The sequence below is a fragment of the Ambystoma mexicanum genome, chromosome 6p (genome assembly GCF_040938575.1).
Source record: "Ambystoma mexicanum isolate Mex_15411 chromosome 6p, UKY_AmexF1_1, whole genome shotgun sequence".
Lineage (NCBI taxonomy): Eukaryota > Metazoa > Chordata > Amphibia > Caudata > Ambystomatidae > Ambystoma > Ambystoma mexicanum.
Window position 1 is genome coordinate 64,930,759 of NC_090935.1, and position 19,787 is coordinate 64,950,545.

Below are 19,787 nucleotides of genomic sequence, written 5' to 3' on the forward strand. Positions count from 1 at the left end.
ACTGCTTAGCCACAGCTACCAACTAAATCTTTGTGGTACAGACTGATACCAAAGGGGATTTATTGCTCATACCTGTACTCTTAATCTTCTGTAGTGCTCCCTAAGGGAACTGCACAGGATTCTGCCTAACAGATCAGCATGTCCCATGATGCATGTGAGTTTCAGCCCACCATTGGATGTTTCTACGGTGCAGTGGACATGGATGGAAATGTTTGTTGCATGTGCCATGCCGGTTCCTGCATGTGTGTTGCCTGCACGGACCCATGTGTTGTTGGGAGACATGATGGAAGTGACGTTTGACCGTACCACTCATGTGCTATTGCTTTCTGTCTAGGGGACTATTGTACAGTACCCTGATGCTTGTGTTCAATGTCTCCCTTTAAACAGCGGTGAGTGAAGGCCCAGTCACCCTCCCAGGAAATTCCATCATCCGGGAGCGAGGGGACTTGGCCAGCGTCTGCCACTGCGGCGGCAGCGGAAGGGGCATATGAGCCACCACAGGGGCCTGAAACGGCGGAAGACGGTGCAGAGCCATCCAGGTTGGTGGTGTCTATAGAGGAGGAGGAGGCCGCTACAGAGCCGCACATGGGGCCTGGTGGGGGTGGTACCACTGGTGCAAGTGGTGCTGTCCAGGGGCAGGAGGCAGCACAGGTCGCTGCGGAGGTGCCTGTGCATGTCTCTGTCCCTGACACTGTGACTGCATCACCATGCACCAGCAGGGATGCCCCGTCCCAGGCCCGTCCGCAGGTAGGGAGAGGTCCACGTCATCTGGCACTTCTCTACCTGCGGATGAGGGGAACCGTGACCGAATGAAGTCCGTCCTGATGGGTGTCGCGTTGGGAGCACGTGACATTCGTGATGACATGCGTGCTTCCTGGGGGGACCACGCACGTCATCACGAAGAGCTGTGGCCCAGTTGGCGGGGTTCATGGTCGGGGGTTTCCTCCATGTGTCGGCCAGTCTTGCGGCCCTCTCCTCCTCTGTGCACACTATACGCCAGTCATTCTCTGTGCCGTCTTCCAGCCCAGATGCCACCAGGGCCCCCTGTGGATCTGCCCCAACCAACGCAGCCAGCCAGGTGGAGATCCCATCCCTGCCGCAGTCGGGATTTGGAGGTCCAGCAGGGGTGGCCACCCAACCAACTGGACCCCAGCGGATGGAGGATGTGCCAGCCTCATCGTGCAGGGCACGTGCACGACGGCGCCGGGGGATTCCATCATCCCGGATGCCGTCGTGGTGGCAGAAGCATTTGCGTCGGAGGCAGCAGCAGGCTCAGCGTGGGAGGCATCATGGCTCGGTCCATCAACACCCCGGGGGCAGGCATCGGCTGAGGGGCAGGAGGACCCCGGACTGGGAGTGTCTTCCGTGTGGCAGTGGTTGGGCCGGCAAATAGATGCAGAGAGGCGGCGGGCGGAGAGGGCACGGCTCAGGATTGTCAGGGCGGAGAACTCCATGCACCGGGCTTTGAGGCGGGCGGAGGGCCTCGAGGAAACTCGCAGGAAGTTGAGGGATTCCATGGCTGCATCCCTGCGAGACCTTGAGTCCAGGGAACAGGCCCGCCTCCGGAACATCGACGTGGAGTTCAATGATGCCCTGGGCTGGAACATCAAACAGTGAGCCGTGGGACTAGCCCACCGCCTTTGAAAACAGTTATGTAGTTGTAGGTTTCCTTTATTTATTTTTTCCTTTGGGGCACATGGACTATGCCCCGCCTTTTTGTTAATAGTTATTTATTAGGTAGGTTTTTTCTTAGGTTTCCTTTGGATTATTGGGCACATGGACCCTTGATTTTTACATTGTATTTAGTTATGGACCTGATTTTACATATTTTATTTTACCATGGAGGAATGGCTTTTTTTTTATTTTGACTTTGGATTTGGTGTTATGGACGGACACTTTCGAGGCATTTTTCTTTGTATTTGATTCATTTCAACATTAATAATTTTTCCATCATTTCGGACATCCTTTTCTTTATCATTTTATTCTTGTGTAATTTCGTTTCATTCATTCATTTTTGTATATAATACATTTTTTATTTTTTACTTCATTTGTGTGGTCTTCTCTCATTGGTTTTGTGCATGTCACGATGTGGGTTTTCTCAGTCATGTGTCGCCATTGTGTGGGTCTGACGGAACTGCGCATACTGGTTATTTGGGTTCTATCATGACATGGGGATTTCAAATTGTAGTAGATAGAATGCTTGGTTGGGTGTTTGTACTGGGGTGGCGTGGGGTGGGATTTGGGTGGCCATATGGGCCATGGATCTGGATTGTGATGATGTGTTGGGTGAGGACATGAGTCCGGGACTGCTGGCAGGTGCCCGTCACTGGGGGTGGGGTGGGGACATGAGTCGGGGCTCCCAAGTGCATGGTGCCATTTGGCTTGGCTGCGGGTCATGTTCAGGGATGATGGGCTGGCTGCGGGGCATGGGGAGGGGGCGAGAGGCACACCCGGGAGGGCAAACACTGTAAAATCACATGTAAAACTCCCCGCGCACCCCTCGGAATACACGTACCCCCCTATCACATGTAAAACGTCACACGCACCCCTCGGAATACATGTACCCCGCTCGCGCCAGGCCTATTGCATGTGGAATTGCATGCGCACACCCGGAATACGCGCAGGCAGCCCATCCACCCTCCCCATGCCCAGCAGGCAGCCCATCCACCCTCCCAATGCCCCACAGGCATGCCCCTCCACCCTACCAATGCCCCGCAGGCAGCCCATCCACCCTCCCCTTACCCCGCAGGCAGCCCATCCAGCCTCCCCATCCCCCGCAGGCAGCCCATCACCCCTGGGCATGCCCTGCAGGCAGCCCACTCTGCGGGGGGACTTTTTCCATGTGTTTTCGCTGGCGCGAGTGGGGTACGTGTATTCCAAGGAATGCGAGTGAAGTTTTACACGCGATAGGCCTGGCGCGGGCGGGATAAGTGTATTCCGAGGGGTGCGTGTGAAGTTTTACACGTGATAGGGGGCTATGTGTTTTCCGGGGGTGCGCTGGGAGTTTCACACACGATAGGCCTGGCGCGAGTGGGTTACGTGTATTCCGAGGGGTGCGTGTGAAGTTTTACAGGTGGAGATTAAAGTCTCACTCGCTCAGAATTCGGATAGGCTCGATAAAGTTATCCCTTCAGTCAACTCCATTAAAAGAAACCAAAATAACAAATCGATCAAACCTGTCAGGACCTCATCCATCATGGTCTGTGATGCTGAGGTTTCTCCCAATCTGGCACCCTGTTCCTACATACACTCACAGCAAGTTGATGCTCGGTACACAAATTGGGATTATGAAGACATATTTGTCTCTCCTTCATCTGCGTTTGCATTGCAAACACCTCAAGTTGTACATCCTGCTAAACTAACTAAAAGTGTGACTTGTGTGCCCGTCTACCTTGTTGAAGCAAAATCACAAGAAGAATGGAGAACTGAAGTGTAATCCAGCATTCCACCTGTTCTGTCTATAGTACAGGTCGTCCCACCCGGGAAGAAAACGGTTACAAACATTCTGCCCGATGGCACTGCCTTTTGCACAAAAATCATTCAAAAGGTCAAAAAACATGCCTAACATCAGCAAACAGTGGGCCGGCTGTGTATTGACATCTACCGCTGCTGGAACGATCCTCCTGGACCAGTCAAAAAACAATGGAAATAGCCTGGCATGGGAAATGTCATTCTCAACGCCAGTTCCTACAAGGATTTGGGGACTTGGGCCATAATTGAGGAAATAAACCCATCCTCTCATAGTCCCTTTTTAAATCGATCACAATTGTTGGCAATCTTGCAGGAAATACCACAATTAAGTTTAGTAGGCTCTACTGATATTAAGCGTATAGAGCATCCTCGGGTAGGCATCCCAACTATCTGGGCAATGGTTGAATTTTCCTCAGTATTTGTTGATTGCTCTGCTTATGTTGCATGCAGATTCTCTCACGCCACTTGGGCTATCACTAATCCTCTGCCATAAAAGTAAAAAGCTGGTTCCTTGAGATTTTCATTCGCTTGAAAAGAAACATGGGTTTCCATCCTCAGCAGATCATTTAACCGAGAGAGGATCTCTACGTGCTTTTCAAACCAACAAAGACACAGCTATATTAAACTACTGTGAAAGGGAATGCTGGTTACCCACACAGATTACAAATGGTGCAAACTGACATTCCATCTCTGATAAAACTTTGCTTTGGACATCATGGAATATGTGTGGCTATCGGTCCTTTCTCCTACATCCTGTGGTGGTCGCTTCTATTGCCTCAAGAGAAGTCTTCCTTCTACAGGAAGCATGGTGCACTTCACCTTTTTGTACAATGGTTTCCAGATAGTACATAATCTTGCAATTCCTTCTGTTCGCAGCCAAACGCATGGTGGCCTTGTGATCAGTACTAGATTAGTACACACTTTGGAAACCTTCTCTTCTTCTAGAGTTTTACCTGCTGTTCTCCATGTTTGTGGAGCCCTATTTTAGTAATTAACGTGTATGACCCACCCAAGAGCATACTATCTACCATCAAAGACATTATTTTGCAATGGGTTGTATTGTCTCAGTCAGGCCTTGTACTGATAGCTGGTGATTTGAATGTTAGAAATCAGATGACACACCCGTGCAACATGCATATTTACTTTCCAGATTAACAGAAGCGCTGTCCCTTCTCTCATCACTAGCAGTTGTGAAGTGTGCAGCCCACACCAATGGTACACACTTCATATCTCAGGGAAATGATATAGCAGATGCAGCAGCAAAAGAAGCAGCATATTTACCACACCTTCCAGAACAAGTTTCCGTGTTGGCACACATTCCACTACAGCAAGTACAACTCACTGAGCCCTATAATGCCCTGCCCGTGGGCCAAATCATAGAGCTACAGGGACATGCCTTACAGCAAGAGTAGGAACTATGGACAAAGTGAGGGTGCTTCTTATCACCCTCAGAATTAAAATGGAGACAAATCATTACAGGGAAGCCTATGATGCCCCAGGAGCTGCTTAAAATTGCCCTTGATCAATTGCATTACCCAGCACACACATCCCAAGAGTATGTTGCTGCAGACCTCCACGAACAATGGTTCATTGCAGAAGCATGTGGCAGGGTGCATTGCTAACCGTGTGACATGCCAATGATATACTGCAGGGCACACATTGAAAATGATCAGGGCCTTTTCGACACCTCCACATAGATTTTATTGATATGCTTAACAGATGCAGTAACTCTGACTATTTCAATTCCTAATAGAGTGTGGATGTCACCTGTGATGTCCATAGAACTCTAGTGATAGAGGTATCAATGCCTAATAGAGGGTGGACAGAATGATTGCTGTACAGCCTGCACCTTCTCTGGGCAATGTCTCCTCTCACAATAGGCCCAGGTGTTAATGAAACCTTTGAAGCAATGGATGAGGCTCAGGCCATCCATCCAAGAACCGAGTGATATCGAGCAACTTGAGTCATGTCACACAGTTTCTGTTCTCTGCAAACATTATTATTGGACTGATGCAGGATCCTATAAGTGGGAGGGGGCTCTTTTCTTAGACATGTTGTAACAATAATGACGACTTAGTAGATTTGAGCACCCCAATGATTGTTAATACTTACATACATGTGTATGTCTGTTAGGGAAATGCTTCTCACAGTGTTTTGCTGTGTGTTTGAGTATAACTTCCCACAGAGACCACTGTGTTAGGGCAAGGGGGTGGAGCGAGGTTTCTCACATAGGCTACATCTAAGTGCCAGGGCATTACTTCCCACAGGTGGCAATTTGGTATGCTTATTTTAGAAAACAGATTTGCGAGTGTGATTCATCGCCTTAGTTCTATGCTTGCTTCGGCACTGCCTGTAGTTGTATAAGGTAATCTCCCCCTGGTCTGTTTGCTGTGAAGGCATCATGAAGCAAGACACAGACAACAGATTCAAAGTTCAAAGAAAAATGGTTTATTAACTTAAATGTCAGGATGGATGAAGGCCTCATTTGCCCTACACTGGGATTGACTTTTGTGTTTTTAATTTATTGGACATTTGTATGGTGCCTATACACTAGTGTTTCCAGGCACAACAAGACAAAATGGGGCGGGGGATATGGGAACCACAAAATTAGAACAACAAACGGTTATACTGGCCTTGTGACAATCCTACCGTGTAAGTGCATGACAAGGTGGTAAGTGCAAGGTAGGGGGTAGAGGGAGAAGTGCATGAGTGGGGTGCCCCAAGAGTGGAGGCGGGCAAGTGCTAGTGGGACCAAGGTGGCAGGTGCAAGGGGAAAGAGGGGGAAGGGAGGATGAGTCCGGTGGACAGAAAGGACCAGGTTTGGCTAGTCCGGGTAAGAGGGCCCGTAGGCAAGTGCTGGCAAGGGGTGCTGGGAGGACAGGTAAGGGGGGTGGTCTGGCATCTGCATGACTCAGAAGGGACCAGGCCCCAGTCACAGTGGCAGAGGGAGAGTTAGTATGGGAGTGGGAGAGGGAAGGAAGAGGAGAAAAGGAAAGTCTTGAGAAGTTTCAGGAATTTAAGATGGTCAGGCTCAAGTCTGAGGGTGTCAGGGAGACCGTTCCAGAGAGAGGAACCAGCAGAGGAAAGGGATCTACCTCCCACTCTCCACTTGGAGAACCATTTGGCCTGCAGAGAGTTAGAGCTAGAGGACCAAAGGGAGTCAGTGCAGAGATTGTAGGAATGGAGTGATGTGGTCCCTGGGCTTCAGTTCAATGATGAGTCTTGCAGTCCTATTCTGGATTAGTTGAAGGGGCGAAGGGAAGAAGACTGAGTGGGTCAGAGAGGCCATTCCAGAGGGAGGATTTTCCTACCTAAAGAGACTAAGGAAAGTCTGAGTCAGTAGAGTCCAACTTAAAATTCTGTCTGTTTCCAAAACCTTTACTAGCCCTCACAACTAGCACTAAACAATGTGTAGGGATGTCAACAATAAAGTAAGCAGTGTTCCAAAATACAGTTCTGAGCCTCCAGCTCCCCTTCTCCAAGTTCAAAACCAGTTCCACAAAGTCTTGGAGTTCCCTTCCCCAAGAAGACAATACAGTTCGAAAAAGAGGCCTCGAGGTTCCCTTCCCCAAGGCGGCAACCATGTTCATAAGGTCTCAGGTTTCCCTTCCCCAAGACAACAGCTTGCACAGCTTATCATCTGGTACTTAAGTTCAGTCTGTCAATATTCAAGAAAAGTTCCAGGTCAACTGTACATTCCGTTTAGTTCTTGATTCATACAGATTGCTTTCTCCTGCTTCACTTCAGCAATTTATTTCATGTACTGTTATTTTCTCTCTTTATTTCTGTACATTTCTTTAGCTTACCTGGTCTAGGAGTAGTTATCGGACCACACGGTCCACCCATCACAGGTCACCCTAGGCTGTCTTGCCCACACAGGTTCTTCTGTAACTGCCCCAGTGTTCTAGTTCAGACTCACTTGGCTGTCTCCTTGTCAACCTTTTGGCTTTGCCACAATGTGATTTCCTATTTGTCCATCTCTTGACTTTGCCACAATGAGTAGTTTTAATACTGTTTATTTTGTGGTGTTCCTTTCCTTTCACCACACATTGCCACAAAGCTCTCACACTCCTCAGCAATGTTCCATACTTGCTTTACATTGCAATTCGTAAAATGTGTTCTTAACTTTCAATATATTGGATTCATTCTTGTCTTTCAATATATTATGCATGTACTTCCCACCAACTTGTCATCTGTTCATAGGATTATCAAAAGCTGTCCTGTTCTTGTCAAAAGCATTCTTTAATTCAGTATTCAATAGTTCACAGTTCTTACTACTTTTATTCATAGCTCCTCTGATTCGTAGTAATCATCTCACCCCTTTATTTGGGGTCACCGTATCTTACACAGCATCTTTCTTTCATTCGGTATTCACCTTTGCCACGCAACAGCGCCTAGGAGTGCCCAGGTACGAGTGTTCCCTTTTCTCACTCACCGGTCCCCAACGTCTCCTTCGGGTGGCTGTCCTCTCTCACTCTGCTTATATAACAAACAATAGGGGTGCCCCTGTGTGCGAGCGTGAGTGGGGGCAAGATATACTGCTTAAACAGAACTGACAAAAGGGTACTCACACTATAGGCAGTCCTAAATTCTGTCAAAAATTTTAATTAAATCTCCATAGCAATTTGCGGCTAGTGCTTGCAAAGGCCAGTCACTAAGGGTAAACCAAAGAAGAAGTCTAGAGTATGCTGACAATAAATTTATTATTGAAAGCACAGTTTTTAATTGTTTGGAATTTTTCAGACTTGTAACAAAAATTGAATAAAACAGTTGAAAAAAGTGAAGAAAGACATAAAACATAACATTCATCATGAATACATAGAGTACAAAAGAACAACATGTTCATCAAATCACAAACATGGATTGTTAGGGAGCATTTAATCAAGATAAAAGAATCCTTTGTAGGATACCAATTGTTCCTACAGCATGGGGCCTGCCAGGGTGTATTAAAAAGTACCCTGGTGTGTGTAGAGAAAGAATATTCAGTTAGCTTAATTCACATGTTTATCTGCCAACGTGTAGGAAGAAATCATAAAACTTGTTCCCGAAGGGAACAACGCACATAGATATCACGTTTCGGTGTGCCAGACTGGCATCAATAGTAGAGGCCTTCCCCAGGGCAGGATTGAAGTAATTTGGTAATATCACCCCAGTACAGATTAAAGGAGACGGGGTGGAATCCGTAGGAGCTACTTTTCCAGTTTATTAAACTTCTTGCATAGTATAACGGTGCAGCCAGGTTTAAAAAGGAGAGAGTACAGCAACTTGTAGCATTATACTCCAGATGGGGCTGGTCCATGGAGTTTAGGTAGAATAGGGTTCCCAGCTGTTACGGTAAATGTGGGTCAAATCCGGCGCCACAATGGGTGCAGTAACTGTGAAAGTGGCTCAAGCAACAGGGTTCGCGCAGTTGGAGCCGACGGGGATAGAATGCCGCATCATGCTGCAAGGAGACGGGTTGCCGTGAGACCCTCTCTCACTCTGCTTAGCGTGCGCGTTCTCGGTGGATCGTGTGCCCCGCTTGCAGTTCGCTACTCTCTCTTTGTGGATTTCTGGGAGCTCTGCTAGATTCCTGTGGACCCTGCCAGTGACTTACAGCTATCGGATTTCTTCCTCACCCCGCAGCTTCAGCTGCAGGCACCGACCAGTGAGGCTCCCAACACAGTGGCCCTTGCACAGTTCCTTCGTTCTTGCAGGCAACCTGATTTCCCAACACGACCCTCCTTGTCCGCCTCATATTCCACAGGGTTTCTACTTCTTGCAGCGCTCGGCCCGGTTACTCCCCTGCTGATCTGTCTCCTTCTGGTATTACCTCCTTTTATACACCTGCAACCATTGGACAGGTTACAGGTGTGAGTCCTCAGGTACAATTGCCTGACCATCGTTAATGGGATACTCAGGACATGCCTGACCCTTACACCAGTCTGCAGGCTTCTTCCTCGTGTACTAGAGTGGTGAAATGACATATTAGTGTGCACTACTCTTAATCACCTCTACCTCGTCCCTGTACTAGAATGGTATGAGTCAGGTGAAATGAGGGAAAATGGTTTACAACAGCCTATAAAAACAGGGGGAGGAGGAGGTTGGCTCTCACAAGGAAAAGAGGGACACCATGTCTCGCCTGCAGATATCCTCTCCCCAATCACCACTCACCCTCCACCCAGGTGATCCAAAAGCGATGGCCTTTCCCTGAACACCTGAGCAAAGGATCCATGGGGATTAGGTGTGAGGATACCTTCAGGTTTCTCACACTGCTCAGAGTGATAAGGTGTAATGTTATGTTAATGGTTTCTTATATTGCACGGTCACCCGGTCACCCAAGGGTATCCTTGTGCTTCAGATGGAGAAACCTACAATGGGACTGAAAGGAAAAAGCAAGGTTTTCAGGGTTTCCGAAATTGAGCGTGGTGTTAAATCAGATGCAAGGCTGGTGGAAGGGTGTTCCAGAGAGAGGGGTCTGCGACTGAAAATACGTAACCACGCACTGGCTTCTTTTGGAATCTTGGAACAGTGAGGAGGCCTAAATTTGCACAGTGAAGAATTCTAGGTCGGGAATAGGGGATAATCTTCTCCTCAAGATATAAAGCACCCAGCTTATGCAAACAGGTGAGTCCAACAGAGAGCTTTTCTTTTAATCCCGCTTTCAACAGTGAGCCAATGAAGCTGAGACAGGATGGGAGAGATGTATGTATATTTAGGCAGGCCAACAACTAAGCGAGATGCAGACATTTGGAGAATTTGAAGCCGCTTAACATAATATTTAGGCTGGGCCTAAAGAGTTACGTTGCAATAATCGAGAATACCTAAGACTGCAGGGGCAACAACTGGTCCCCTCAGTGGGTGCAGTAAATATGGCACCACTTTTTTAAAGTTTTAAGTTTAAAAAAGCAAGCGCTACACCTGAAAGTAACCTGAAAACACGTATATAAGGAGCCAGCGATTTTAATTTTTGAGGTTATTAACTGAGTCATGAAAGTGAGTCCAGCAGTGTCGGAGGAGTACCTAAATTGAGGGGCCAAAGAATGGTGGAGAGGAACAGGCAACTTAGGTTACCTTATCCTTATCTTCCTGGGAGGCAATTAAGTTTTATTGTGTGGGCTGCTGCCTGGGAATGGCTAAAGAATATAACATGAATGTCCCTGCTCCCCTCTCACATGTTCCCTGTCATGCCCCTCCCTCCCTTTCCCTTCCCTATATTCTGTTTCACTTGAAGCAATCCCTGGGATGGCATAAGCACTATGCCAGCCAGCAATATGGCATGCTTATTTCAGAAAACATAATGGCAAGGAGAGTGCCAATATAGGCCACAACCTGAAAACGGACAGCAATATGTTTCCAAAATATATTATTATTAATAATAATAATACAATAATGTAGTGATGTATCCAGTTCTTCCTGCAGACAGTCTACTTCTAAGTGCTTTGATAATCATTGATGAAACCCATTTATTATACCTGATTTATGGACTAAGAAGGATGAAAGGGTGAAGGATTACAGGTTCTACTTTTGTGAGATTCTGTGCATGTTGCATAATATTCATATATAATAATAACAGCGACCATGCCTTTGCATAGCACAATGCATAGGTCTCTTGACTTACTCATGGCAAATTATTTTAATGTAACTTCCCATGATGCATGCACTAGAGTATCACAGGCTGAATTAACACCTTGTGAGGCCATTTTCCGTATTGCCACTTACTGTGAGGTCAATGCATACACAGAATTGCAATTTAAGATGGGTACCAAACACCTTTTAGACTCAAAGGGACTTGTAAAACCTGTATAACTATAACTATAACTGTCAATAATTTCTGGATGCTTAATATATGTAAATGTTGTTACTCAATGCAAAGGCATTCACATTCTTTATAGATGGGATGACCTTTCAGGGAGAATTGATTACTTTAATGAGGCCATAAGTCCCGAGGTGGTGCGCCGCCCTAGTTAAGAGCCAAGTGCAGCTAATGGTGTCTTTTTGTAAAAGAAGTTAATAAACGTTCCTTTCTTGTGCGTCCCAGTGCCAGCAGTGTGGCTGTTCGTGAAGTCCGTTTTTTATGTTGATGACGGGGATGTCTTCGACATGAAAACACACTTCAAAGAGAAGAGCACAGAGCCATGCCGGGCTGGGCAAGTAAGGTTCGTTTATATATATATTTATCTTAAAAGACACCATTGGCTTCTGTGTAGGAAACTGGATTCCCAGGAATTGTGGGCGAGCCCGTGCCTCGGGCCGCCCCGTACTAACACACACGCATACACATTCACACACAAAGACACAAGACATGCGTGTGTGTCTTCCAGAGTCCCGGCGGCAACTGCCGCACGGACATTCTTTATTGCGAACGCGCATGCGCGAACCAGAACGAGGCTCGCGCATGCGTCGTTCGTGATTACAACGTCACATCCCTTTTTTTCTTTAATCAAAACAACATAAACATTACACATGCAAACAGTGCAACTTGTGAATACATAACATGTGACCCAACGTGGGTTGTGGACCTGGTGCGAACCTCGGCTCAGTCTCCAGAGTCCAGGACATAGTCCTTGAGGCGAGCAGGCAGTCTGCGGTCTCCTCACACTGGATACCGAGGGGTACTTTGCGGGGTTACCCTGGGACCCTCTGCGGGTGGGACAGCACCCCACGGGGCATCCTCCACCGGATTCTCGTGTGCGATTTCGGAGGAAGTACCCTCGCCGAGATCAGTAGGTTCAGTTGAAGTGTCCACCTTCTTAAAGAATGACTGATTGCGAGTGACAGTCCCTCGCTCATTCGCCGCCGTGACCATTGTTCCCTTCACATGCGTGACTGTCCACGGTTGAGGCTCATAAGGAAGGGAAGTTTTCCTTCCGGTCGGCGATTCCTGACTAGCACAGAATCGCCTACGGCCACCTCTTTGTCTTGTAGGCCCCGTCTTGTGCTCTCTTTCTGGTTACGTGCAGCTCGCTCTTCCCTTACTTTCTCATTGTCAATGACCCCAGGTCCCCGGCATTCTAGCTCGGGTATTATAACGCGGGGGCACGCCCGAATAGCGCTTCAGCAGGAGCGACACCTGTTGACTGATGAGGCGTGGTCCTATACTCTCGCAGGAACTCAACTAGTTTCTTCTGTAGGTCTTCCCCTCCACTTGTAGATATTCTCAGCACCTTGTTCAAAGTGCGCATTAGCCTCTCAGCTTCCCCATTTGCACGAGGCCACAACGGCAACACCCTCCTGTGCTGAATGCCCCTCTCTTTTAGGTACTGAGCGAATTGGCTGCCCGTAAATGGAGGTCCATTGTCTGAACATAGAGTCTCTGGAAAGCCATGTGTTGCGAACATTCTGTCCAGTGCTCTGGTTGTGTGATCAGTTGCTGTGGATTCCACTACCTCCACCTCAGGATATCTTGACCATTGGTCTACGACTGCCAAATAGTACATGCCTCTCCCCGTAGACCCAAAATCCACATGGACAGTGCCCCAGGGTTTCTCGCTCCGTTCCATAGAGCTAATGTGTGGAGCCCTCTCCCCCGGACTCGCTGCTTGGCACGGTAAGCACCTTCTCACAAAGAGTTCGACCATACCCTCTAGGTCGGGGAACCATACCTTGGGTTGGAGCCTCGCCTTTGTCTTGGCGACCCCTTGATGCCCTATGTGGGCTAGTTCCAGTACACGATTTCTCAGTACCTGTGGGATCACAATCTGCCTCCCTCGCAGCAGTAGTCCATCGTCTGATATGGACAGTTCGTCCCTCACCCTCCAAAGTGCCTGAAGATCCTTTTGGGCATCTGCCTGTCGCCTGGAATTGTTCTGAAGCACCTCTCTCCAATCACCGCTTCTTACCGCCGTTCTGATGATTTGGAACACTTCATCCTTGGACGACTCTGTCGCTATTGTGATTCTGGACAGCGCCACTGGCAACGCACCCTCCACCACATGACATATCAACCCTTGACAGTCAAACACCTCCTTAGTATATTCATCCTTCTCATAGTTCGGGTGGCGAGACAGATAGTCCGCCGGATTATTGGTCCCCGGTCTGTACACAAGCTTGACCCCATACTCCATGAGAGCCAACATCCATCACTCTATTCTGGGCGGTGGTTTTGACGACGCACCCGCTAGGATGGGTAGCAGAGGCTTGTGGTCAGTCACAACAGGTTTTCCCAAAATGTATAGACGAAAATGACGACAGCCCCACAGAATAGCCAATGCTACTCTTTCTATTTGCAAATTGCGCCTTTCCGTGTCCGTGAGGGCTTTGCTCGCATAAGCGATGGGGGGCATATGACCTCTGGTGTCCGCTTGCATCAGGACTGCCCCAAGCCCACCGTCTGCGGTGGGGTCAAAGTATGCCATGGTATCCCCGTCAGACAGGGCATTTTTGATGATCTGAAACGCCTCCTGCTCCTTCCTGTCCCACACCCAGACGGCGTCATTCTTGGTTAATGCCCTGAGGGGTTCCGACAATGAAGCCAGACCCTTGATAAAACGCCCACAGTATGTCACGGATGTCCTTGACCTTTTCAGGATCGGGTGATACGCCGCTGGCATGAAAGATGATGCCAAAAAACCCAATTTTGTCTTTGAAAAACTCACATTTTTCACGGTGCAGAGTAAGCCCCAACTCATTCAGTCGCCTAAGGGTGAGCTCCAATCTTTGCATGTGTTCTGGCTCAGAGTCAGCAAAGACCACAATTTCATCACTCATATTTAGTACACCCTTAAGCCCTGCTAGCGCCCCCCTGATGGTGTTTTGGAAAACTTCTGCAGCAGAAACTCAGGCGCTTAAACTGATAGAGGCCCACATGCGTCAAAGAAGTTGTGATATATCGTGAATCTGGGTGGAGCTCAAGCTGGTGATAGCCCGACCTCAGATCCAACTTCGAGAATACTCTCGCCCCTTGCAGCTCTCCTATAATGTCATCAAGAGTGGGTGTAATGTGTCTCTCCCTTTTGATTGCCGCGTTCGGGAGGCACATATCAACACAAATGCGCACCGCTCCTGGCTGTTTCGGCTTGGGGGCCACCACTATGGGCGAGACCCTGGGCGTCGGACCTTCCACCATTTCGATGATGTCCATTCGGACCAGTGAACAGAGTTCTTCCTCCACCTGCTCCCAGAGATGAAACGGAATTCGTCGATGTTTGAGAGCCGTGGGCCTGATGGTACCGTCAATGTGCAGACGTAAAGGAGGAGTTTTCAACTTTCCTACTCCTTGAAAAATGCCTGAGAACCTGGCCAGCAGTTGCTCAATATCTACTTGATAAACTTCAAACGCAAAATGTACAAGGTCCAACGCCTCTGACGCCGCACAGCTGAGCAGAGAGTGCGGGCTAACGTCGGTGATGAAAAATCTGGCTTTTATAGTCTTGGCTCCCTTGGAAACAGGTGCCACAAACACCCCCTGAATGGGGAGTGGTGTGTCTCCGCCAAAAGTGAAAATCTTCGCCGTGGAAGTGTCCAACGGTGGTGGCCCCGGGATTGACTTGTAGTGATCGGTGGCAAGCACACACACAGAGGCTCCCGTGTCTATCAGTACTTGTGTCGGCACCCCTTGAATGTCCACAACACTCTTGGACTGCCTCTTTTTCCTTGCCCCTGTTGCTATGTTCGAAATAAAGAACACCTCATCTTCCTCCTCTTCTTCCTTCGCAATGTTTAGCCGTTGCGCATCCTGTTTCCAATGCCGCAATGCTCCTTTGCCTCCTTGAACTACCGCCACTTAACCTGGCCGGTCCCCTTTGTATAGCAACTGGCGCGGGAGCACATTCTGGCATAGTGCCCGGGTCCGTTGAACCTGCCACAGGATCTCGATCTGGCGGGACATTCTTCAGAGTGTGGCAAATCGTACCCGCAGTATTGACATATGGATGCAGCCCCTTGTGTTGGACCCACCTCCTGGCGTTTCTGGCTCCACCGAGCCTTCGATGACGACTGCTTCCCAACTGCAAACGCTTCTTCTGATCTGCCAGGTCGCACCGCTGCGTCCATCTTTGCACCCCTTGACTCAGCCAGTTCATATGTTCTTCCACTGTCCACAATCTGCACTAAAGTCCAGCCTGGCTCCCGCAACACCTGTCTGCGAAGCTTGCCCGAGCTGCAACTTTGGATCACTTGATTTCTGACCATGACATCTTCATTGTCCCATCTGCAGGTCGTAGCCATCTGTCGTAGGCGAGCGCAAAATTGGTCAAGCTACTCCTCTTCCCACTGTTTTTCACCACAGAAAAGGAACCTCTCATAGTCCACATTGGACAACGGAATGAAATGATTCTTTAAGGCAGTTTTGACTGCATCATAGGTTACCACTTGCAGATTGAGGGACTCATAAATGCGCAGGACCTCCATACCTGCAGAGTATAGTAAAGTCGCCCTTTTTGCGTCGTTGTTGGTTTCTCCGGTCGCGGTGAAATACATGTCCAATTTTTTTATCCACAACAACCATTTTGGGCCCAACTTTGAGGGAGGGCCCGACATGTCGAATTCTTGCATGGGTAACAATGACCCCTGTTGTCTACGCACCACCACCTGCGCTGCCTCTTCTCTGTCACTATCCCCCATGTTCACAGGTCGCACAGGCACCTCCTACCAGGGTCAGAGGCCGCAAACCTGACTTGGACAGATTACGGACGTACCTAATCCACTGCGCAGTAGGGAGCAAAGTAGCAGTAGAACTTTTCTGTTATTGGGCTTTACTCCATGCTTCTGTGTCCATCTTGTTACCACTCATGCTGCGGTCACTGAATGAAGCGCAGTCCTCTTCGGTGTCGAAGACTGCCAGGGTTCCAAAAATTGGTGTAGTGCTATTTCTTTAAAGTGTGGACAGTGCACGAGCACCTTTGCAGGCCGCTACTACCACACACCTTGCAGATAAACACATCGCCGTTGCTCACGTTGGATTCGGGAAACACAATGGTAGAACGTTGTGACGGTTGACACGTCGCTTCGTGTCAACAAAACGCTCCGTTCGCGTCCCGCCTCGTCGCCAGATGTTGCGGGCGAGCCCGTGCCTCGGGCTGCCTCGTACTAACACACACGCATACGCATTCACACACAAAGACACGAGACGTGTGTGTGTGTCTTCCGGAGTCCCGGTGGCAACGGCCGCACGGACGTTCTTTATTGCGAACACGTATGCGCGAACCCGAATGAGGCCAGCGCATGCGTCGTTTGTGATTACAACGTCACATCAGGCAGCTCGGAACACGTGCTTGTACCATACAGTACAGCCTGTGTTCCAAGACACCTGATTGGCCAGTGCCCCCATCCAGGGTACTAATTCCATTTATCTGATTCTACCTTTCTTCCTCTCCACTCAATGGTGCTGATTGTGTAGTATTTGCTAAGCCCTCTGTGGCAAAAGACATGCAACCCCCCTAATTTGCATATATAATGACAAACACAACTTTATTATCCCCATTCCATTTGAATCCTAGATATGCCAGAGTTCAAAGTAATCTGAACCTAGATGATCCCCTCTGTGTTTTAAGACTCAAGACACAAAACAAAATGATTCATACATGCTTCCTCTGGCTTCCCCAATTGTGTGTCTTCTTGCTCCACTCACATGGAATTCTCTTCCCGCAGACATCCAAGAAACAGTTCCCATCAATTTGTTCAAAGATAAATTGAAACACTATCTCCTTGCCTCTGAGTTATCCTCTTAATTTACCTCTCATCTTCCTTCAAGCTAACATTTCCCCCCACCTTTAACCTGCCTCTGCCCCTCACATTCTCTGCCTCCACTCTAACACTTCTTCCATCATAGTCACATCCCTAACATAGTTGGCTGTACCACCTAAATGCACTTAAAAATATCCAATGTTGATTGTCCTTAATCTATTTAACTCCACCCACCTATTGACCCCAGTGACTGTTCCATTTACTGCCCATCTCAACGTAGTCATAAAGTCACTGGAACTCACCCCATTGTAAATAGCTCACTGATTCCCGTCAAATCTGATATCTTACCTATTGTACTGCTTTTGCAAACAAAAGAGCATTGCTCGTCTCTGTATATAAATACATCTCTCTCTTTATCTTTATTTCGGAAGAAACACCATAAAAGATTAGAAACACAAGTTACAATTGATGCCAGCAAGTTAAAACAGATTTTAAAAAACTATTGCATCGCCATGGAATCACATGCAGCAATCACCCCACCTCCCCACTTGAGATAATGCAATGGATTAAACATTGCTTATCAAGCATCTTCTTTTTAGAAAAGCAGAAGATAAGAAGACAGAAACGGCCAACACAAGTGGGTGAGAAGGGTAACCTTTAAGTACTGCAAGGCCAACTGAGTAGACAATACTTTGTGACGTATCCATAATGGCCTAAGCCACCGCCGCCTTACCACACGATGAAATGGGCAAAAATGAAAAGATGCATTTCATCTTCGGTTTCATCCAGACAGAGCAGGCAAACAGTTGAAGTACTACCTTTGCTCCATTTGGTAGTACAATTCCCCATTGGTAGAATACCCAGTTGAAACTTAATATGCCAGATTTTGAGTTTGGGGGTAAACTGAAAATCTTATGGCTGATTAAACACAATGGGGGTCATTACGACCCAGGCGTTAAACCATGGTGCTATTAGCGCCATGGTTGACGCCGGAATCCGCCATGGTGAATGGCGGAATTACCACCCCATTCCAAGGTTGGCGGGCGGTAATTCCCCATTCACCATTGGCCCTTCCCCATTCCCATTTTTGCCCCATGGGTCTCAATAGGAATGGGGAAGGCGGTAATTAAGGTACCGCAAATTGCAGTACCGTAATTGGCTCCAATGTCCCTTTGCGGGTCCCTACCTTAACGGCTGGTAGAAACCAGCCGTTAAGGACGGGACCCGCTGAGGGACCTCGTAGTAAGGCGGTAAGGGATTACCGGTATCAGTACCTTTGCCGGTAATCCCTTACCGCCTGGGTCGTACTGACCCCCAATGGGTGATATGGCCTTATCTCAAATCAAGTGCACTTGCAAAATAATGTTGCATTTCCTTTTTTTTTTGCTAATAGACAACCTATATAATTAATAATCATCACTCACGGTTAATAGGGCCAATATAGGTTTTACTCTGGACCACACAACAAATTTGTTATTTATCCACTTAATAGTTGGGCGCAAGTGAGGTACATCGCACAACTCTGTACCATATTAATTACATGCTAATGACAATTATACACCATGATGGTGTAAATATGTTTCTTTGTTCCGCTTTTTCTTTCGCTTCTGCGCGACCTACCATCGTTGAACTGATGTTGGGTATGTAACAACCTTATACAACTAATGTGAAACCTTTCTATTGGTTAATACTATTTCATTTGCATATATTTTTTATATTTTTATTAAGTTGTTTTAATCAAGAAACTTGATTTTTCAACATATACCATAAATAATCCTTTTGAAAACAATTAGCAAGAAACAAAATATTAAAACAAAAGGAAAATCAAGAAATTGTAGTAATAACTTACAAGAATTTCAGAATGTTCACAAAGACATTAATAGTAATACGAAATTCAATAGTTGATAACATTTTTAAGAAGAAATCATATCACACACGATTATTACCATGAAATTACAAAAATTGTCAAACCATTAACGAGAGCCTCAATTAGTAGTTCGCTAAATATATTCACAATTTACTATGATTTGATCTTTTATCTTGAAGTTTTAAGCTATAAAGATAGTTCAAAATAGCGTACTTGATTAGCTGAGTATTGGAGTGAAACAATAGCTCCCACAATTTTTCAGTTGTTGTTATGACATAATCTTGCAATAGAGGTTTAAAATGCAAAAGTCTCTGCCTGAGGAGTGATGGGCATTCTGCATATAAGTGTTTCATAGATTCAATGGCTGCTCTGCAGAACCTACATGGAAGCTCGTCCTCAGTTATTCATTTACGATTATACAGTATTTCATGTGTCGGCCATAAATTTAAGCGAAAGCGTAGGAAATCATTTCGCAATCGAGAATCAGGGAAAATCATCAAATATTTTTCAGTAGATCCATAACGTTTAACATTAAAGGGATTATTGGCAAATGAGCGGTATTGATTGCACGCTCTTCTGGTTTGTATCCAATCATTCGCATATATGTTACCAAACAAATGTATAAATGTACCTTGGAACCATTTCACTTTTTCTTTTGGCCTGTATGGCACCTAACACTATGTGGACTTTCTGTTTATATTCATCATTGACAGATTGTATTTTACTATGAAGGAAATTTGAATTCTGTGATCAGCGTTGAAGACGACTAAGGCCGAAACACGTGTCAGCTTGCAGCCCCATTTGCCTGCCTCCTCTGCCACAAGTCCCATCAGGTGACTCAAAT